Genomic DNA, 20,696 nt, shown 5'->3' with positions numbered 1-20,696 from the left:
TCCCCGACTTCTGCTACCATTCGCATTTGCATCATATATCCTCCTTATACTCCTATCTTCGCTCATTCACTCTACATGCCCAAACCATCTGAGCGTCCCTATCTTAAACTTACTCATTACGCTTACATCAGCCTTGCACTCTTTGTGGATCTCCACATTCCTCACACGATCAAACATGGTTTTACCACACATACGTCTTAGGGATCTTATTTCAACAGCAATCAATCTACTTTCATCCTTTTAGTTGAATTATTTTATTCCCAGAATATTCGAAGTATGATAGATTTAAATATGACTGAAGGCCCGATCGACTTAGCTCAGTTAGTAGAGCGGTGCCCCGGCAAGGCAAGTGTCCTGGGTTCAAGTCCTAGATGTGAACGTATCTTTTTCTGATTTACTGTTTCAAATTTTCATTTAAAAATCGCTAACATTGTCTTCAATAATTAAAAAAATAATTCTACCTTAAAGGTTGACGAATCTTCAAAAAATTGATGTGAGTTATTTTGCAAATAGGTATACGTACATTATATACACACCCACTTATTAAATTAATATCTGACAAATCGAATACACCGCAACAACTCGCAGATAATAATTTTTGAAGGATCTTCTAGGCATATTAGCGATGGAATTGTTGATGGAAGAAATTGAACATAAAATCTTCTTGAGCGATGGCTCTCTTTATTGAGGGAGATTTCTAATAATTGGCAACACAGATATGTATGTTATTGATTTGAAATTCTTAACAATATTTTTTCTTAGAGAGGATATCAATATTTTTCGCAAGCCACGATAAAATAATTAATTTGTGGGATACTTCCTCCATTTTTACGAAATTAATCCGTGGTGTAATTAATGTATCTGTAGTTTATGAGATATTATGACAGATTATCCAGCGGAAGATTGGTGGAAGGCTTAACAGAAGAATGTAAAATCTCAATAAAATTTATTTATTATTCCCTTTAAGGCTTTAACATTTATGTTAAAGGTAAGTTGTTCAGAGGTACAATACAAGTTCAATAATTGTATATAATAAAAAGAGTACAAAATAAGTACTTGAGGTACAATGAAAGTAGTTAAAGAGTAATGTTAAAAAAAATTGTTGACATTTATACAAAATAAGCATGAGCCGTTTGTAGTAAAGCAAGTTCGTATTTAGCAAAACCTCTGTAACGCCAGATTTATTGTTGTACAGAACATAGCTAAATTAATACAGCGATTAAGGGAGCACATAAAGAAGTATGAACGATATAAAGATATATAGAAAGTTGTTCAATAGAGTTTGATAAGTGTTTTATTGTAATAAAAGTATGTGTGTAACATAATGATAATTATAAACATAGAAAAAATAATATGAAGATACAAATGTGCTTATGAAAAAATGTATAGTACTTTTACAAATGGTGACGGTAAACATCGATTGAACTATCTATTAAACTACCAATACTGTAAAGCCTGATTTGGAGAATTATCGAAATAATTATTATCAGACTTTTTAACATTATACATACATAGCAGTCTCGCTGTATCTGTCTCATACGTAGTTACACGTATGGTAATAAGGGTGACTGGGTATGTCATCAAAATGACAATTCAACACACCTCCAAAAAGTGATGACACAAAAACCAGGTCAAATCGGTTAAACAGATAAATATTAAACCTAGTTTTTGTTTCATCACTTTTAATGACTCTATATCACTTTTTAAATGTGTGTTGAATTTTCATTTTGATGAAATATCATGGACCGGAATTAAACTTGTATTTTTCATTCAACAATTATTGTTTAAATGTAATAATAGCTGGTAATTATAAAATAATCTGCTAGCCCTATACAAGACGCCCAGTTTCTTGGAAGCCAAATTTACTCAGGTTTCTATATAGTGTAGAACCCCGATACTTTAGAAGATCTTATATACTTTCTCCAAGCATTTCAATGGAGTCTTTATTGGGTAGGGTGCTTCCATCAAATTGCACCAGACAGTCATTGATATCCCTCTTTGCTGAAATCAGACAAGCTTGGGTTTTTGAGACGTTGAAACTGACCAGGCTGGCCTTACCCCAGGCACAAATATTCTCGAGGTGGTAGTCAACTTTTTGTCATATAAAATACACACTAGGAAACCTTGATCTAATGAACTTTAATCCTAAAGGTAGGAGTATAAAAGTGAATCAACATTAATTTTGCTGGGTTATCCAACTGATAATTTACAAATATATACCAAAATTTGAATGATTTCAATGAATGTGAAAAAAACTTGTAATAAAATTCACCTGGAATTCCAAGTCTAAAATTATCTTACGTCATTTTGAAATCCGGTCCCATTGTTGTAAGAATTTTGGATAAATCGTGTAATTTATGCCTTGAATTTATCGAGAAAACCAATTCAAGTTCCCCTGTAACCACTATCGAACTGAACGGTTAAAATCGATAGAGAAATAAGTTCTTGTACTTTTTCCTTGTTGGATGTTTGAACATGGTTCATTTCGCTACAGTTTAGAGCCCCGGCGGAGTTTGTCGTGCGGTTTCTTGAGATGCAGTTGGGAGCAGGCTGTAGTTGCCAGTTACCAGCATGAAAACTTTTAAAACTAGTACAGATTAGTTCTTATTTAGTAAATAGTTCACTATTTGGTACCTATTTATATTAGACAGTTCATTAAACAGTGATAATCTCAAGAAACGTGTTCCGCGAGAAAACAGAATAGAACTTTGAATTAAAGTGAAGAAGAAAAACAGTACACAACAGAATCATTGAAGAAGAAGTTAATACTAAAAAATCTAAACTAAACATGTAACAGAACAAGGCACAGAAAAATAAAGACATCGATAAATATGGCGCTTAATAAAAAGGTCCCAATGGTCTAGTGATATAAGAGGCACTGTTTTGTAAATACTCTGATTTTTTACTGTTCTATTTTGTGACTGTTCTGTTTTGGCACCATACTGTTTTTTCACTCTTCTACTTTGTCAATATTCTGTTTTCTTATTATTTTTATTTGTTGCTGTTCTGTTTTATCCGATTACCTTGAACTAAATCGTTTTGAAATGGTTTTCAATGATCTTGTGACTTCTGGAACTCAAAGGCGAATCAAATTATTGATAATCTCTTCAAAAATAAGAGTGCCAGACACTCTCAATAACGCCCTGCTATCTAATTAGAATAAGCCGCGCTTGGTGACCAGATCTAAATAGCCAGGTAATTCCCAAACATCACCTCACAATAAGCCCCCATTGAGGACTCCATAGTTCCATTGTCTTTGAATAGTTGGGAGTCTTGGGCAAAATAAAAATAAGAAAGAGAAATAGGCCCACGGATAAGCCCTTTATTTTATTATTTTATGCCCTTAACACATTTCTAGGCGTTAATCTATTCAGTGGACCAGTAGTTATTATTTTAGTGCCGTTGGCCAGTCCATGGATTAAAACCATCGTTGGCTGGTGACTCTCGAGGGGGCAGTTAAAGATTGGAGGTGTAGTGGTTTTAGCGATTTCCTTCCGCCCTATACCATTTCTACTAAGGGACGCTCCTGTTTTCCCACTCTATTTGAATACGGTTATTTCCTCATACAAACCTTTTGTTATGTAAATAGTAGATTGTCTGAAACTCCTTTAAAACGATTAATTACCGCATGTTTACTGAATACAGTGACTATTCAAGACAATTTTAAAAAGTGATATAAAGTCATTGAAAACAACAACAAAAAATATTTTTTTTACCTAACCTGACCTAATCTAACCTAAACTACTTAACCCAGTTAATAAAGTTTTTGTTTCATCACTTTCCATGAATTTATATAACTTTTTAAAGATGTGATGAATTATCATTTTGATGATTTATCCGGTCACCCCAAACAATACCTCGTATACCACAGATATGTCAAAAGCTACTTTTCAGTGTATATCCCCAACACAGTGAATATGGCCCCATCCGATATTAAAAAAAATTCGTGCAGAGGCATCACGTAGTAAATATATATTTTTCTGATTCCGATGTGTAATTTTAGAATTTTCGTTCATAATCTTTTATTTAAAAAATGATCTAAAACCGCACATTCCGAAGCGTTTCTAACTGGCTACATACTTACCTTATTATTGTATCTTAATATATATTTGTACAACGCTCTTGATGTGATTTTGCACAAAAACGGCGCTTTCCAAGTCATCCAAATATTATCATTATTAAAATTATAATGACATACTTCATGAATATGTTTCGACTCAGAGAAAACTGTCACTTTGATCGTAACACTTTGCACCCTAAAATTAAAACGTTACACACATCTCATCCAACACGTTTTTCTCGGTGAAACACAAATTTTAAACTGATTAAATTCACTTCCTTCCTACCCCATCTATTTTAACATCCTAACATGTTACTTTGTAGTTCAATGTATATTGTAACTTTTAAAGATTTAGGAGCAGCGTCTTTTAGGAGATTTTATCACGGAACGGCGTTAACGGAGTACGATTATTCTATATCGCCCGGAACGCACGTCTTTTTTGTCGCGCTAAAATTTTGTTTCTGTTTCCTATTATCAGCGCTTGATAATTAACCGAAATGGGTGACAGTAACGAAATTTTGACTGGGCTTCACCTTCTAACGAAAACGATTGAAAGTTTGAGTGACAAAATGTTGTTTTTTGAAAGGGAACAGAATTCCCTTAAAAATTTGCTGACAACGTATGTCGGTAGCGTTAAAATGTGTACATGTACATGCAGTGTCTCTTCGTCGAACGCCGCAGGTCCGATCCCCCCGGACCCGCGCGTCTTGCCCGCCGCGCCTGCCGCCGCCGCACTAGCGGTCACTACTTTACTACGCTCGCCCCCCTCCGCCCCGCAGCTCTCAACGGGACCCAGCGACATACAGCCAAACAGAGCGGCTAGCCCACCGCCTGCCACAACCCAAGCTGCCTTAGTCGGCTGCCCCAACGCTCGTAAGATTACCACGAGATCTGCTACAAAAAAGGGCAAATCGGAAGTAGACCCTCAACCTGCTATAACATATGCTTCAATGGCATCATCTGTTCCAGATCCATCGGTTCCGATGTCCGGCCTATCTAAACCGAAGAAGATGTCAACTCCCGTTGCCCAACCTACCGATACTATAACATCGAAGACTGCAGAAACCGATACAGCAGAATCCAAATCGGAAACAGAAGCCTATACCTCCACTTCGGCTAACCCCAATTGGCGCCGAGTCACGCATAGGAAAAAAACACGACCAGTACTTCATGGTACCGCGACTGAGCATAAAGGCCTCATAGCCGTTGAAAGGCGCAAATATATACATGCCTGGCAATTCGATGTCAACACTACGGTCGAGGATATGGTAAATTTCCTTCTCAATATAAACAAAGAAATTGTTTACGATGTTGTCAAATTGACAGCCAAAGCTGACTACGCCTCTTTCCGGATTGGAGTCCCGGAATCGAAGCTTTCATTTTATATGGACCCGAACATATGGCCAAATCATGTTGCATTTAATGAGTGGTTTTTTCGGAGAAACGTTGCAACCAATGATAAAACGAAACACTCTAAGAGTGAGAAGTAATTCTAACCTCTCTATCTATTATCAAAACGTTCGAGGGCTAAATACGAAATTGGCAGTATTTAAAAATAACCTATTTGCTCGAGATAGCTTAGATTTAATAGCAATCACTGAATCGTGGCTGAAACCAAGTGTGCATAATTCAGAGCTATTTCCAGAAAATTATGTTGTCTTTCGTCGTGACCGCCTCACACGAGCGGGGGGTGTCGTCCTGGCTGTTCGTGCTGATTCTGTAACCCATGCTGAGAGGATTTCTTCAATGGACCTCCCCGACACTGAATCCCTGTGGGTGAAGCTATCCTTGAAATCTTCAACTGTTTTCGTATGTGTGATATATGTGCCACCTCGTTCTTCATCTTCGTTATACTACAACATGTTCGAAAGAATAGAAAGTAATTATAATCTTCTCAGTGACAAAAATATCTTAATATTAGGTGATTTGAACCTCCCTTCCTGTAACTCCAATATTGTGAACATGTTTAACTATTTTAAATGTTTCTACGGTTTGCAAGAATATAACTTGATATGTAATGATTATAATAACACTCTGGACATAGTTTTATGTAATGCCAAGGATCTTATAAAGTGTGTTGAGAAATGTCATGACCCTATTACAAACGAGGACAAGCACCACCCTGCTTTGTCTATTAGTATTAGTGAGACTCACTCAGGTGTTGCAAATTCATGTCTAAACCCAAGTCCAATAGAAGTTCCCTCCTATCATGGAGCTAGAACCATAAACGCATGGAGATTCAGCAAAGGAAATTTCCACTTATTATATGAATTGCTTTCTGAATGCTCATGGCAACCGGTCTGCCAAAGTTCAACAGATATAAATGCATTATGTACAAATTTTTACAATTCAATTTACAATATATTCGACAAGTGTATACCCATTTCCACACCTCGCACTACGGCACACAGAGTATATCCTAAGTGGTACACCAATAGTATTATTTCAAATATTAAAATTAAACATATTTTTCATAAGCGATGGAAAAAAACACGTCACAACTTGGACTATGCTAGTTTTTCAGCCTATCGCTCCATCGTAAAACATGAAATCAGTGAAGCTTTTAAAAATCATTTAACTTCAATGGAAGAAAAATTATCTATTGATCCCAAACAGTTTTGGAAGTACATTAAGGATCTAAAAAAATCCAACAACTCATTTAAGTCTATGATTCTTGACGGAGAGGAATTGACTACTGATGATAAAATCGCAAATAGTTTTGCGACCTTTTTTTCATCTGTTTACAAAAATGTCCAACCAACTCTCAATATTGACTCTACCCTTCACACTGTACAGATTGGGCCCTCATTCGACCTGGTCAGTATTTCAGAAAAAGATGTTAAGGAGGCACTCTCAAATTTAAAGAAACCTCACTCCATCGGTCCTGACAATATTCCAACATTTATACTAAAGGGTTGTTCCGACCTTTTAATACCACCATTATGTCATCTCTTCAATGTTTGCCTAAAAAACGGGATTCTCCCAGACATCTGGAGATTAACTAAAATAACCCCTATCTACAAGAAGGGAGACAAACGCGATATCCGGAATTATCGACCAGTTGCCGTTCTATGTTCCATCATGAAAATATTCGAGAAAATTCTACATAAATATATACTTAATCACGTTAATCCAATTCTTGATGACCGTCAATATGGTTTTAGACCCCAGATGTCAGTAACATCAAACCTCTTATGCATCTCAGATTTCTTATCACAAACTCTCGACAATCGGGGACAGGTGGATGTTGCTTATTTCGACCTGGAAAAAGCATTCGACAAGGTTGACATCGACATTCTTCTAAATAAGCTAGCTTCATTTGGTTTTTCCAAAAGACTACTCTGTTTTTTTGCTTCATATTTTCGAAATCGTAGACAGTTTGTTTATTATAAGGGTTCCAGTTCTTTGGAATTCACAGTTTTTTCTGGAGTTCCTCAGGGGTCTATCCTTGGACCACTTCTGTTTCTGATTTTTATCAACGATATTGGTTCAGTCATCACACATTCGCTGTATTTACTATTTGCAGATGACTTGAAACTATATCGTTCAATAAAAAACCATCTTGACTGTATTCTCCTTCAACGTGACATTGACTGCGTCTCAAACTGGGCCAAAATAAATGGCTTGAACTTCAGTACACCCAAGTGCAATATCGTCTCGTATACAAGATCAAAGAAACCGCATGTATTTGAATATACAATCAATGAAATTATTCTCCAACACCTAAATCAAATCAAAGATCTAGGAGTTATTTACGACAGCAAACTAACCTTTCACCAACACATCGATGATTTAATAAGCAGAGGATACAGGCTTCTCGGCTTCGTAATTAGAAACTCATATCCGTTTCGTAACACAAAAACACTGACGTTATTATATAACACACTAGTCCTAAGTGTACTTGAATCAAACTCGATCATCTGGGCTCCACATGAATTAACATACACTTTACGCATTGAAAGAGTCCATAAAAAATTTTTAAGGTTTTTATTCTCGCGGCTCTATGGACGTTACCCTTGGCTTTACCCATCGATTTATATATTAGGCATGACCAATTACCACTCCCTAGAGACACGTAGAGGTATTGCTTTGCTTAAATATTTTTTCCAACTAATAAACGGTCACTTATCTAATAATGAGATTCTGGCCCAATTAAATTTTTTTGTACCAGAGTCTCACTCTCGAGGACGTCATCACAATCTTCTATATAGTAGAGCAAGCCGCACTAATTTATTAATGAACTCACCTGTGGGGAGAGCTACGTGCTTTTTGAATGCGGTAGATAAGAAATTAGATTTATTTTTTGTGTCCTATAGCGCATTTGTGAGATTTTTGGCATTGCATATACACTGCATAAATGGTACAATTATAACGTCTTAGGCTTTATTACCTGTAATTGTTATAAATAAATGTACAAATTATATATAAATAAATAAATAAATAAATAAATTATAAAATGCTGACCATATATGTTTTCTCTTGATCACCCAAACCAAATTGCGCTAGTGAAAGATAACCATGAATCGAAACATTGTTGCTTGACGTGGCTTTAGCCGGGTTTGGTAACCAAATTAAAATATCCAGGCAATTAAAAAACCTCCATCTTCGTAATCTCTTTCGCCTCTCCACGTTTTACAGCCACAAATCGTGTCTCAAATGGAGACGCAGTAATCACACTGGTAATGGGCATTTGGGACTCTTGTGCAGTATTAACGTTAAAAAATGAAACGATTTAATACAAAATAAGTCGGAGGACATAAAAACAGAAACATGTACTTGATATAATCCCATCAAGATATATATTAAGATCGTCTAGTTTTTAGTCCGAGAAATCCAAAAATACCAAATTTGATTAAAATAATATGCAGTTATATGTAAAAACGTACACGGAATCGCATTCAATGCTCCGATTACTTACGAACGCTTAATACTGCCAAACAATTTTTTTTTTAAATGTTACCAATCTTAAGAAAAAATGTAAACTTTGTATGCCACGATCACCCTTAATGTATATACACCCTTAATTATCTTTTTTATTTGGTTTATCGGTGCATGCGTGATTTGAAATTGTTGTGCGTAAAATTATTCAAGTTCAATTCACTTTTAATTGTTCAAATATTCTATTGTTTTATGTCTGAATTTTCAAAATTAGAAACCGATACTATAAACCATAACAGTCAAGCTATAAAGTAGGTTTGAACATTATTTTATCACTTTAAAGAAAATTTATGAAATCCTACAAGTATTTTAAGGTTCATTCATTTTTCATGGGACAACCAGCGCAGTCATTTATAATACTACCAATAAACCTGTAAAGAATTAAATAAACGTCGTGAGATGTCTTACTAGAGTATCAGATCATAATTTGTTATTTTATGGTTCAAAATCGAATGGTAAACACAAGCATAATTTATGTATTTCTTTATATTGTGTTTTTACAGATGATCTCACTTACGTGCGAACAAAACCGCAGATCTCAGTTAACGCACACATACAATTACAAAAACATACTCAAACATAGGATTTATCAACATTCATACAAAAACATAACAAATATAAAAGATTTTTTCGTTTAAATTATAGACGAAAATGTCTACTTCAGCACTATATTAATTTTGAATTTATAGAATTTTTTGGGTATCGCGCGAAAGTATTAGGTACCTATAAATTATACATATATTTATAAACACACTATCTAGTAGTACCAAAGATAATACTGGGTCAGACAATACAAGTCAGTTATTATTAATAACGAAAGAAGAATCAGTTGACGCACGGCGAAAATTTAGCGTCAGCAAATGACGTGTTAATCGTTCAGTTAATATTATTTAATCAATGTCATCGATCGCACTTGTTAATTAAGTAGGTAGGTATTTAAGCCCCTACTTACAAATTTTAGGATATTACAAGAAATTTGGGTTTTGACTTCTTAAATAAGTGAAAATTAGAAAGATACTCTTTTGAACGCGAGGTTTAATGTTCACAGAACTACCCGTTAGTCTTTCATAACAATTCAACCCGCATAAAGCCAATAAAGTCTTCTTTCAAACAATTGTACAAAATAATTCAATTGTCGCCGCGTTCTTTTCCCGCACTCGCCATCGCTCCATTTTATTAATAACGACAAAATGTCGGTTCGGAGAGCTTTGAAATGCGCTAAAGCTTGCGGGGATATCCATTGAGATTCCCTCTGCATCCCCGAAGTATCTGATGGGTGGGGGTGATGGGGGTGCAGGGGTGTGTAGATGACGGGGTGTGGTTTTAAAGGGGGTGGGTTAAAAATCCGAGGTTTTTTCCCCGCAGAGCGTGCCCGGAATGTCGACAGCGGATTACAGGAAACGTGAATGTTTAATTGAATCTCGTGCAGCTCTGGTCGGACAAATTCTGCGTCTGTCATCATCAGAGGATTTATTTTGGACGTAATTTGGGACAATCAAAAATACATTCATAAACCGTGGAATATGAACCAATGTTATCTTTTTTTAATATTAGTTGAAATGTTTTCAGCTTATATTCTCGGACCGTGCGTGAAATCTCGGACCGCCAAATAAAATAATAATTTCGGGTGGGCGTTCCTTATGGAGGTCTGGTTCAATGAACTCTGAATTTAAGTCTCATTTTCAAAATTGTAACTGATTGAAGAATTCAGACACGCGGTAAAGTACCCACCTATCAAACAGCTGATTTTGGTAATATGAGCGTTAGGGTGTCCCAAAAAAATTAAAGTTGTTATTTTTGAACGCATACCCTCTAAATTTGTTTTAATAATGACAAAACACTTATAAAAAAAATTTCGTTTATTTTGGACAACTGCAACTCGTGCCGACTTGCATCGAAAGATGTCAGTCTTGTACATTAAGACGCCAGCGAGCAAACGTGTTGATGAGCTTGTAGTAACTTGCTATTTTGTTAGTAAACGAAAATCACTCGTTCAGGCAAGATGTTGTTAGATTTACGCACTTCTAAAAAGAGTATATTTTTAATAGGAGTCGTAAAACACCAAATATCGGGTTCTAAACTGCCATCTAATGGACAAGTTCTTGAAGTTTTGTTCCACAATATCCGGAAAGTGAATTTAACTGTCAATATATACCAAATATAGCCATAGTTGGTTTTTTAAAGCTGTGTTTGAAGTAAAAATCAGTCAAGTGATTACAAGCCCTGACATACCACTCTTCAAAAAGTTTCGAGATAACTGTAAAAATGTTGATCCCGATAAAATTCAGTGCTACAGAGAAAATCTCACATTGCACCTAACCGCTTCCGAAATCAATGATTTGCTTGACTTTTACCGTACTGCACTGACAACAAAAATACTTTTAGATGACTATTGAGAGTTTTTCGAGCTCTCTGTGATAGTTTTAGCAGGAGATACAGCGAGAAAATTTAAGATTCGGCCTCCATGTGCTCGATGGATGGCAAAGGCGCTTTATTCCTTTAAAATGTCATTAATTTGTGCGCAATTTAAAATTACCGGTAAGGATAAGGCGGCACTTTTAGACGTTTGCCTGTTCATAGTAACATCCTATGTCAAGCCATGGTTACAATGTATTATAGCAGTTAAAGCACCTTACCAGGACTTGTGCTTTTTGAAATCGATGAAGGCATAAGAAAAAATTGATGAAAACATCTCAATGGCAGCTTTATTTCTGTTCAGTAAGCAGTTATGGTATTTGACCGATGAAGGATCTATTTTATCGCTGTTTGACGATGCTGTGGATCAAACAACTTAAATAAAAATTCTCGAAATATCAAAAAAAAAAAATTTATCAACCCATGACAAATGTTACATCCCATCGAAGGAAGATCTTGATGGTAAATTGTATGGTAAGTTTATTAAGTAGTTTAAATTATGTTTTGTATTGAGGTTTTTGTTCATATCATAATTTAGTGACTTTTGTTTCAGAGAAAAATATTTACGACTTCATTTCAGTTAAGAGCAAGTATTTGTTTGATCGTCTGAACACAGATGCCAGTTTTCTTAACGAATTCCCTACGATGTGGTCAAATAATGCTTCGTATCAAGAAGTCAGATAGAAGGTGTCGCCGCTGAGGGTAGTGAATGATACAGCTGAAATAACTGTTAAGTTAATGCAAGATTTTCATGACTTAATCTCACGGTCAAAGCGGAACAAAAATAATGTTTGCTACGATGCGTTCAGGAACACCGGAAGATTTATCGTGACTGTAAAAAACGAACTATGAAAAAAAAATTTAATCAATAATTATTTTTTAAATATAAAATACTATATAATTGAACATTTGTGCATTTTTTAATTTTATTTATCCGACAAAAATGAAAGTTGAAAATCCTTCCATATTAACTCTGTACCATATGTTTGGCATCAAGTCGGCACGGGTTGCCGGTGTTTAATCAAAATAATATTTATTATATGAGTTATTTGGATCAAATGGAATAAAATAAGAGGGTATGCATATTTAAATTCATGAAAAAAAAATTCTTCCTTATGTCCTGGGACACCCTAATGAGCGTCAGTCCTGCGTGAAAATTTCTTCAATTAACTCAGCTCTGCTAAGTATTTAGGTGATATTTAAAAAATTAGAACTTATAGTCTGATAAATTCAGACACTAGATAAATAGGTACGTATCGATAATAAAATATTTTTATCACATTTTCAAAATTGTAATTGATATGTCTAGAATTCAGGCAATCCTGTGTTTTTACGGGTCTGTAAGATGAAGTAAACGAATGAAATATAGTAGAAAAATGTACCGTCTAGAACAGAGGTTCCCAAAGTGGTCTATATGGACCCTCAGGGGTCGATATCGGCATGCTGGGGGTCTATGTCAGCGAGAAAAAAAATTTGGGGGTCCACGAGATTCAAATGGGGGTCAACATTTAGGAGTTCCGTAAATGACACAATAGACCTAACACAAATATAATAGACTGAGAAATTACTTATTTGCATTTTTATATTTCTTAAAGTTGTTAATTGAGGTATATAAATAGAGTCAACGTTCCTTTTCTCGTCAGAATTAATATATTCAAGCAAAACATTGCACATTGAAAGCCGCGAATTTTCCTAGTTCCCGAACTTGTTTTTGAAAAACGTCCAGGGTAATAACGACATTCAACATTTAAATGTACTTTACACAGATTTCAAAACTAAGTTTGAGGACAGTTTGACTATCGAAATAGAACGTTGAAGAATCGGAAAACATGTGACAAGAAGAAATGACCGGAATAAGCACTGGCAAAGAACTTAAAGGGCAGTTCTGTAGGGCTAGCTACAGAAAGAAATTCCCGTTGCTTATCCTGCTTCATTTTCATTTGGTGCAATACCTCACAAGGGTGCCCCTGTCTTCCCAATCTAAAGATAGAGCAACTATACCGCCACCCGATTGTTGGGCAGGCAAGGGAAGGGAATATTTTTACTAAAATAATAAATGATTGTCACATGGAACGTTAATAGTTGTAGGAAAATTTAATATTCGGCAGGCAGGGGGTCTACGGAAATAAAAAAAATTTGGCAAGGACTACGGGGCAAAAAGTTTGGGAACCTCTGGTCTAGAACATGCCAGCTTAAAAAATTATATCATTGTCTTTCATAACGTATTAAATGGTCTTTGAGGAAGTGTTTTTTAATCTTAACCACACACAGAAGGTTTTGTGGAAAATAATTACCCTTAGGGCGTATGTCATTTTTGGGGATGCGATATGGAGGGTATTTTTAAGGAAATTAAGGAGAAGAAGTTCTTGGAAGGAAAAAGTTATTAAAGGTGGGTATGAATCTAGGGATCAATGTGTACAGGAGTGACTGACGAATGATCCAACACTTCCACCAAGCGAAACCAGTTGGGGAGGTCAAAGCAAACCAGCTTCCCCCGATCTGGCAAGCCACGCAACTTATGGACAGGCGCATCCTGAACACACCTCACCCGATGAACCCGAGGAGCACCCCTTCTAAATCACCAAAATTACCAAACCACTTGGGGTGATGGAACAGGTGTTGGTTATCCAATAAATGGTACGTGGGGCGGCGGTACCCTAACCCGCCTCCCAAATTGTGAAAATGCACACAATTAAGTGTCGTAATTAGAAGGCATGTATTCTAGTCTTTGATTATATATAGCGTTATTATTGATTTTTAATGATGCTAAATTTCAAATACTATGGAATACATTTTCTGCGTCCACTTTGAATGGGAAATTTTTATAATTTTGTAATTGATATGATTTCAAGCAGTACATTAATCATCTACATGATTTTACCTATATGATTAGGCAGCGATTGAAAAAAAAACATATTTAAAAATTATATACAACTACAATTTCGAAATATTCGCCAAAAAATATCCAGTAAAATATATATACTTTTTTTTATTTTTATTTTTTTTTTATTGGGTACAATATTTTTTACAATTCAGGTTTTCCAGTAATGTAGGCCTCACTGGGTGGCTTGTCCGTGCTGAGGCTTTCATTTTATAATATGAAATATAAACTACATAATACATTTAATAAAAGTAATTTTATAAAAAAATTTATACGTAACAAATGTACATTGTGAATAATAAAAACTCATTAAAAACAAAAAATGTCTAGAAATTGTTACATAGTGAATGTCAAAGAAATACAAAAAATTAATAAGAGTATTTGACAACAGCGAATATTTTATGAGGACGGCGGAACACGTGTTCATACAGATACTGATATTGATATAGACATACAAATATTGTCGCATTTCTTCATGATATCAATTAGGAATAAAACCTGTGTTCTCGATATATTCTGAATGATTTATATTTTATCAGGGAGTTGGCATCCTGTCACTTTTTTTAACAGGATCATTTTTCTCCGTGTGCGTTGCTTCATCAGGATCAAAAAATTTGATTTTTTCAGTTTAAATTACACCCATTTCCCTTAAGTCGACCACTAAACTATATTTATAAAAGAACAAAATCAGTTTACTTGTAAAAACACTGGTATCCATTACATTAGGAACTTTGTCTAGCAGCTTACATTAAAGTCAAGCAGCCAAAAAAGCAATTGCCCAGCATGTGTATTGTAAAAATAAACTGTTTATGTAAAACGTTTTTCTTTACCAATAGTTCCAGAGTTTCAAATGGGTAAAGTTGTCAAAACAGTATGTAAACCTGACAATTTAAGAGTCGATAGCGATTATCCTGTGAGAAAGTTCAAAGTTGGGCGCCGAGCGCAGAAAGAAAGAAGGTGTTTGGTCTGCGGTAAGAATTTTAAATTGCGCCGATAAGTTTGGAGTGATTTACGGTAGATGTCTTTTGGGTAGGTACGTCCTTCCCCGGGTTTATATTGCCTCCGGGAAAGATCTCGGACTTCCGGGGCAGCTGAAAGCGGAAATGCGGTCCTCTTCCGGGACGAAATGTTGCGGCGCAGCCACCTTCACGGATTCTATTTTAAGCTGGAAATGGTTGAAATTCTGGAAAAATATTTTCGAAGTTCGAGTGTGTAATGCTTTGATATAAATCATTACGCTAATTGGACTTCAAAAAACACCTTTTAGACGCAAAGTTGTACATATAATATATGCGAAACGCAACTCAGAACTTTAGAGGAATAAATTAGGTTAATTTTTTTCAGTTTTAACCGGTTTTAAACGGTATTAGAGCTTTACATTAAAATTTAGAATTTAACCACAAATCAATTATAATACACCCCTAAATTAAGCCAAAGGTTACAATCGAAATTTTTGAAATAATTATGAAAGTTCTTGATTTTTTAATTAATTATTTGTTACAGTAAGGTTTATAATACAATTTTTGCTAACAATAATTTTAGTTCAGTGTTTAAATGGAAAAAAAATATGGTGAGCCATTTTTAAAACTTTTTCTAAATCGTTTTCAAAATTGTAAAATATTAATATAATTCATACGAATTATGAATTATAATAATTAAGTTAGAAAGCATATTTTATCACCTTTCAAAATGGATTTTAGTTTTTGAATACATTCAGAAATATTCAAAATATTTGGATTTTATTGCAAAGCGCAAATACACAAAAATTCTCAGATAGTGTCTTTAAGTTTCTACTTTACGATATGGAATAACCACATGGGGACACTCTTGCAAAACTAACTTAAATTAACTTCAATTAGTACAAAATTCTATGATTAAATTACTAGTTCTAAAACAGATATTTTCACAGAGGCGAAACATATCACTATTGTATCGGAACTTGACTGTCTTACCGGTACAGGCCTTATTATGGCACAAAATATTGATTCAGCATATATCTGACTCTGAATATAAGAGGAAAGTCGAACATGAAAATAATACTAGGTTCACAACAAATGAAGGAATGCTTGTACCAAAACATAACAATAAATACGGACAGCGAACCCTGGAATACAACGTGCCCAAAATATTCAACATGTTACCAAGCAATATAAAAAAATGCGAATTACCTCAGAGATTCAGATATATGCTGAAAACATGGCCACTAAGCAGAGATTCTCTGTATTAGTAATACTTTTGATTATGGCAGTGGTTGGTGATAAATATGACGTATAAGTTGTATTGTAATAAGTAATAATATTATGAAAATATGTTATATTGTAATTGAACATGAACATCCTGTTGACAAACTGCTTAATTGCGGTTTAATGGGATTGTACTTTGAAGAACAATAAATAAAAAAAATAAATATAACGGTAAATGAGGCCTAAGGGGTTAACAAATAAAATAAATCATTAAAATATTCTACCGTTTTTCGAAATTAATATAAAATATTCTACCGGTTTCCGAAATTAATATCAAATATTTTACCGTTTTCCGAAAGTAATATCAAATGAATGATTCCGCAAACTGTTTATGTGCAAAATGAAAATTCCATTTTTAACTTAATTTATTTGTGTTTTTTAGATTAACTCTACACAGGATGCCCTGATGAAAATATTTTCCCTCAAGGTCTATGTCATCTTTGGGGATGCTGTGTGGGGGTGTTTTTTAGGAGAAAAGGGAGCGAACGTGGGACTTGAAGAGACCTAAGTTGTAGGAGGGAGAAAACTCAGGCCGGCAAATATTTGAACAGCCGAGCTGTTGAACTCAAGAACAGTCGTAAAAGCGACCCGTTCTAGTATGAAAATATCTCCACTGTTTCCATATGTCTTTAGTTTCTTGGAGCATCTTCCATTGTAATGCCGATTTTATATTGGACTAGCGCGATCCGGGAAAGATCACGAGTGGCTCTAAATTATTGGCAAATCAGTTCCGATTGATGAAAGTGAAAATATAATGTTATAGGTAAGTACCTACTTCATCGTTTGTCTGAATACTTCATGCAATCAGCTCCAATCCGATCCAATTTGAGTTAATCGAATCGAGTCTCACTCAGGACTAACTTAGAGCAATGAAAATCGAAATTATTATATTTGACTAGCGCAGACCAATTCATAATCACGGGATGTTTAAATATAATTAAAACTTAACATGACGTTGAACGCCGAAACAGATGTCACTACAATAAAAAAATACTCGCAGAACTTAATAATAACATTGTTATTTTTAATGTAAAAACTAATGTTTATAAGACAAGGTTATTAATGCGTAGCACAAATGATAACAAATGATTATAAGGAAAAATAATGACGACTGTACTAAACATACAAATATAAAATATATTTTATTTTTATTTTATTTTATTTTATAGTATAGAAACAAAAAGTAAATTATTTACAGAGGCCTCAGTACGGGCAAGCCACTCAGTGAGGCCAACATTACTGGAAAACTTTGAAATGTAAAAAATATTGTACCAAATAAAAAAAAGAGATGAAACAATATTTCATGTTGGGGACCAATGATATGCTTCCTTGTAATGTCTCTAAGTGGTATGTTTATTCCTTTATTACCAGGTAACGTCTGTAGTTAATAGGTGTGTGTGTGTGTGTGTGACGTGTGTAATGTATGTCTGAGTATTTGTTTGTGTGTGTCTGTATGTATGCGCATTGAATAGTTTAAATTATTGACATGATGCCACGTTTGAATTTGGGCGGTGGATCCGAAAAAATGTCTATGTTAGAGTTAAGACAATATTATTTAGAGTATGAAGAGCTCGGTTAATTGTCGAATTAGATGCTGCATTTGCTGCATAATCAAGAGTGTGGAATAGCACTGTATGACGCGTACGTCTCAAAGGTATGTTAAAGTTAATAAGGGAAAGAAGTTCAGTACAGTCAATGTCATTGTTTAAAATTCTGTTTATAAATATTCAGTCAGCTACTGCTTGTCTTCTCTACAAAGTTTCAAGTGTACACTCAAAGTTAATGTTGAATTTGTATGTAATATATTTTATAAATTTGTTTTGGATACGTTGTATACTATATATGTAAAGTTTATACTGTGGATTTCAAATTGGCGATGCATATTCAAGTGTACTCCTGACTAATGCGAAATATAACATTACAATTGTACGCGGATTACTGAATATTTTACTTACTCGTAGCACGAAACCGAGTAAAAATAAATGCCGCCGACGGGAATTGAACCCGCACCCTTCTGATTGCCGGTCAGGTGCTCTAAACCAAAACTACGTCAACTTATCCAATAATATTTCTACTCGTGAGAATTTTTTTTAATGAGTATTTTGTGAAATAAATATTAAATATTATATGAAATACAAATTAACAACATTAAATTTACTTACGCATGCTCGAATTTGAACGCGCGACATCCGGCTTACTAGGCGAGCCTAACTCTTTGACACTCCTGTACACATTGACCTCCAGACCCCTATCCACCCCTCTTACTTTTTTTTCCTTTCCATAACTTTCTCTCCTTCCTATATCTAAAAAAAAAACTCCACACAGCATCCCCGGAGATATAAAAGGCCCTGGGGGATTTTTCCTCTTTAATGTAATTTTTTTCAGATTTTTCCCGGGTGTGGGTAAGTTATATAAATATAGTTTAATGTAAAAGTGATATTAGTCTCGAAAAATTTAAAATTATCTTTTATGAAATAAGTAATTAACTGATTATATGTTTAAATATACCGCGATGCAGAAAACGCGAGACAAATCCTCAGAGATGATGAGTATTTTCAAATGGAACTGGATTAACCGATTTACTAAATGTTTTGTTCAACTGAAATCTAGTTAAAGTACCAAGGGCGTGCGGTTTACATAAATTCATTAAAAAAATCGCACTGAATTCAAAAATAACTCATCGAATAAGAAGATAATAGTAACAAATCTTAAAAAAAACGAAACATGAAACAGAATAAGACATATTTATTGGTATTATCTTCTTCTTCAATGATATATTACATTGATGGGTGGTTTAACCTTCAAAAGTTATTAAAATAAATATGTAGACTTTTAGAAAAGTAATACTAACAGTACCAATACTAACACCCACTTCAACCATTCCCAGTTTTTGAAAAAAATTCCCAGTGTTGAAGATTCAAAAATTATATTCAAAACAAATACTAACTTTCATTTACAAGAACCTAAACACATTTAAAACTTCACAAATTTCTAGCAATACTAAAACAAGAGATGCACACCAACTACTCATACCAAAAACCAAAAACTCTACAGATTCCAGGCCATAAAACTATACAATTCACTTCCAACACAGTATAAAACATCCAATTTTACAGAATACAAAAAACACGTATGGAACTGGCTACAATCCTTTTAATATATTTTTTTTTTATATTTTACATTTGTTTTTGTTTCGATTGAAATCGATTTTATATTTTAATTTGTATTGTTTCTCTGTGTAACTAACTCCACTGTATTGTTTACTATTATATAACTTTACAATTGAAAAAGTCCTCCACAACACAGGTGAACTCCAAGAGTGGAGGACAATATACTATACCTTTGTTATAGTAATATATCTAAGAATAAATAAATAAAAATTGGTATATTATAATAAAACAAATAAAAAACTTTATTCCACTTAATTTAATTTGACCGTAACCGGTTTCAGCTCGTCAAAGCCATCTTCAGACTGGTACACAAAATTCATAGTCTACGGTTTATATACACAACATATGGGGGAGGGGGGAGAGGGGTAGTTTATAGGGTTTTAATCAATTTTATTTGTTACTAAGTCGTTTAAGATTGTCGAATTTCTAAATATTTGGTAAATCCAGTAAGCTAATTACCTTGGGTTTGTAGCTCATTTCAATATTTATTAGGGAAAAAACCTCACAGGTAATATGCATTATTAATGACCTAATTTTATTGTCAAATCATTATTTATGATGGGATTATATTTGCTTTTTGAAAATATACATGTTTACATTTGAGAAATTATTACAGGAATTAAGAAAGTAGGGACTTAGCAACTAATACTAATAGCTTATTAATTACAAAGTTACTTATTGAAGGGGTACATGTTTACATTGAAGTAGGGATGGTCTAACCTAACTACATATTTTAATGTCGAAATTATTATGAAAATTACAATGGATACAAGAGCGGGGACTTGGCAAATGATTCTAATTGTTTATTCATTACAAAGTTAGGGTCTATTTTATTAATTAAGCGAGTAATTTCTAAAGATTCTAATCTATCAAGCTTGTGGCCTTTATTGCAAGTATGGAGGACTTTAACATCTCTGTCTTTATCAAACGAGTGTTTGTTTTCTAATAAATATGATGCTACATTTGACAATTCGCCTTTATTATTTACC

General features: G+C 34.2%; 1 protein-coding gene across 1 annotated transcript in view; it reads right to left on the bottom strand.

Annotated features, from left to right (window-relative positions):
- Nucleotides 1-20,696, bottom strand: part of LOC149419623 (spondin-2-like) — an 89,365-nt gene that overhangs the window by 50,875 nt on the left and 17,794 nt on the right. The window lies entirely within an intron of this gene.

The sequence above is a fragment of the Hesperophylax consimilis genome, chromosome 11 (genome assembly GCF_061612785.1).
Source record: "Hesperophylax consimilis isolate HC1 chromosome 11, BYU_Hcon_1.0, whole genome shotgun sequence".
Classification (NCBI taxonomy): Eukaryota; Metazoa; Arthropoda; class Insecta; order Trichoptera; family Limnephilidae; genus Hesperophylax; species Hesperophylax consimilis.
This window is presented reverse-complemented; position numbering and strand designations above follow the sequence as displayed.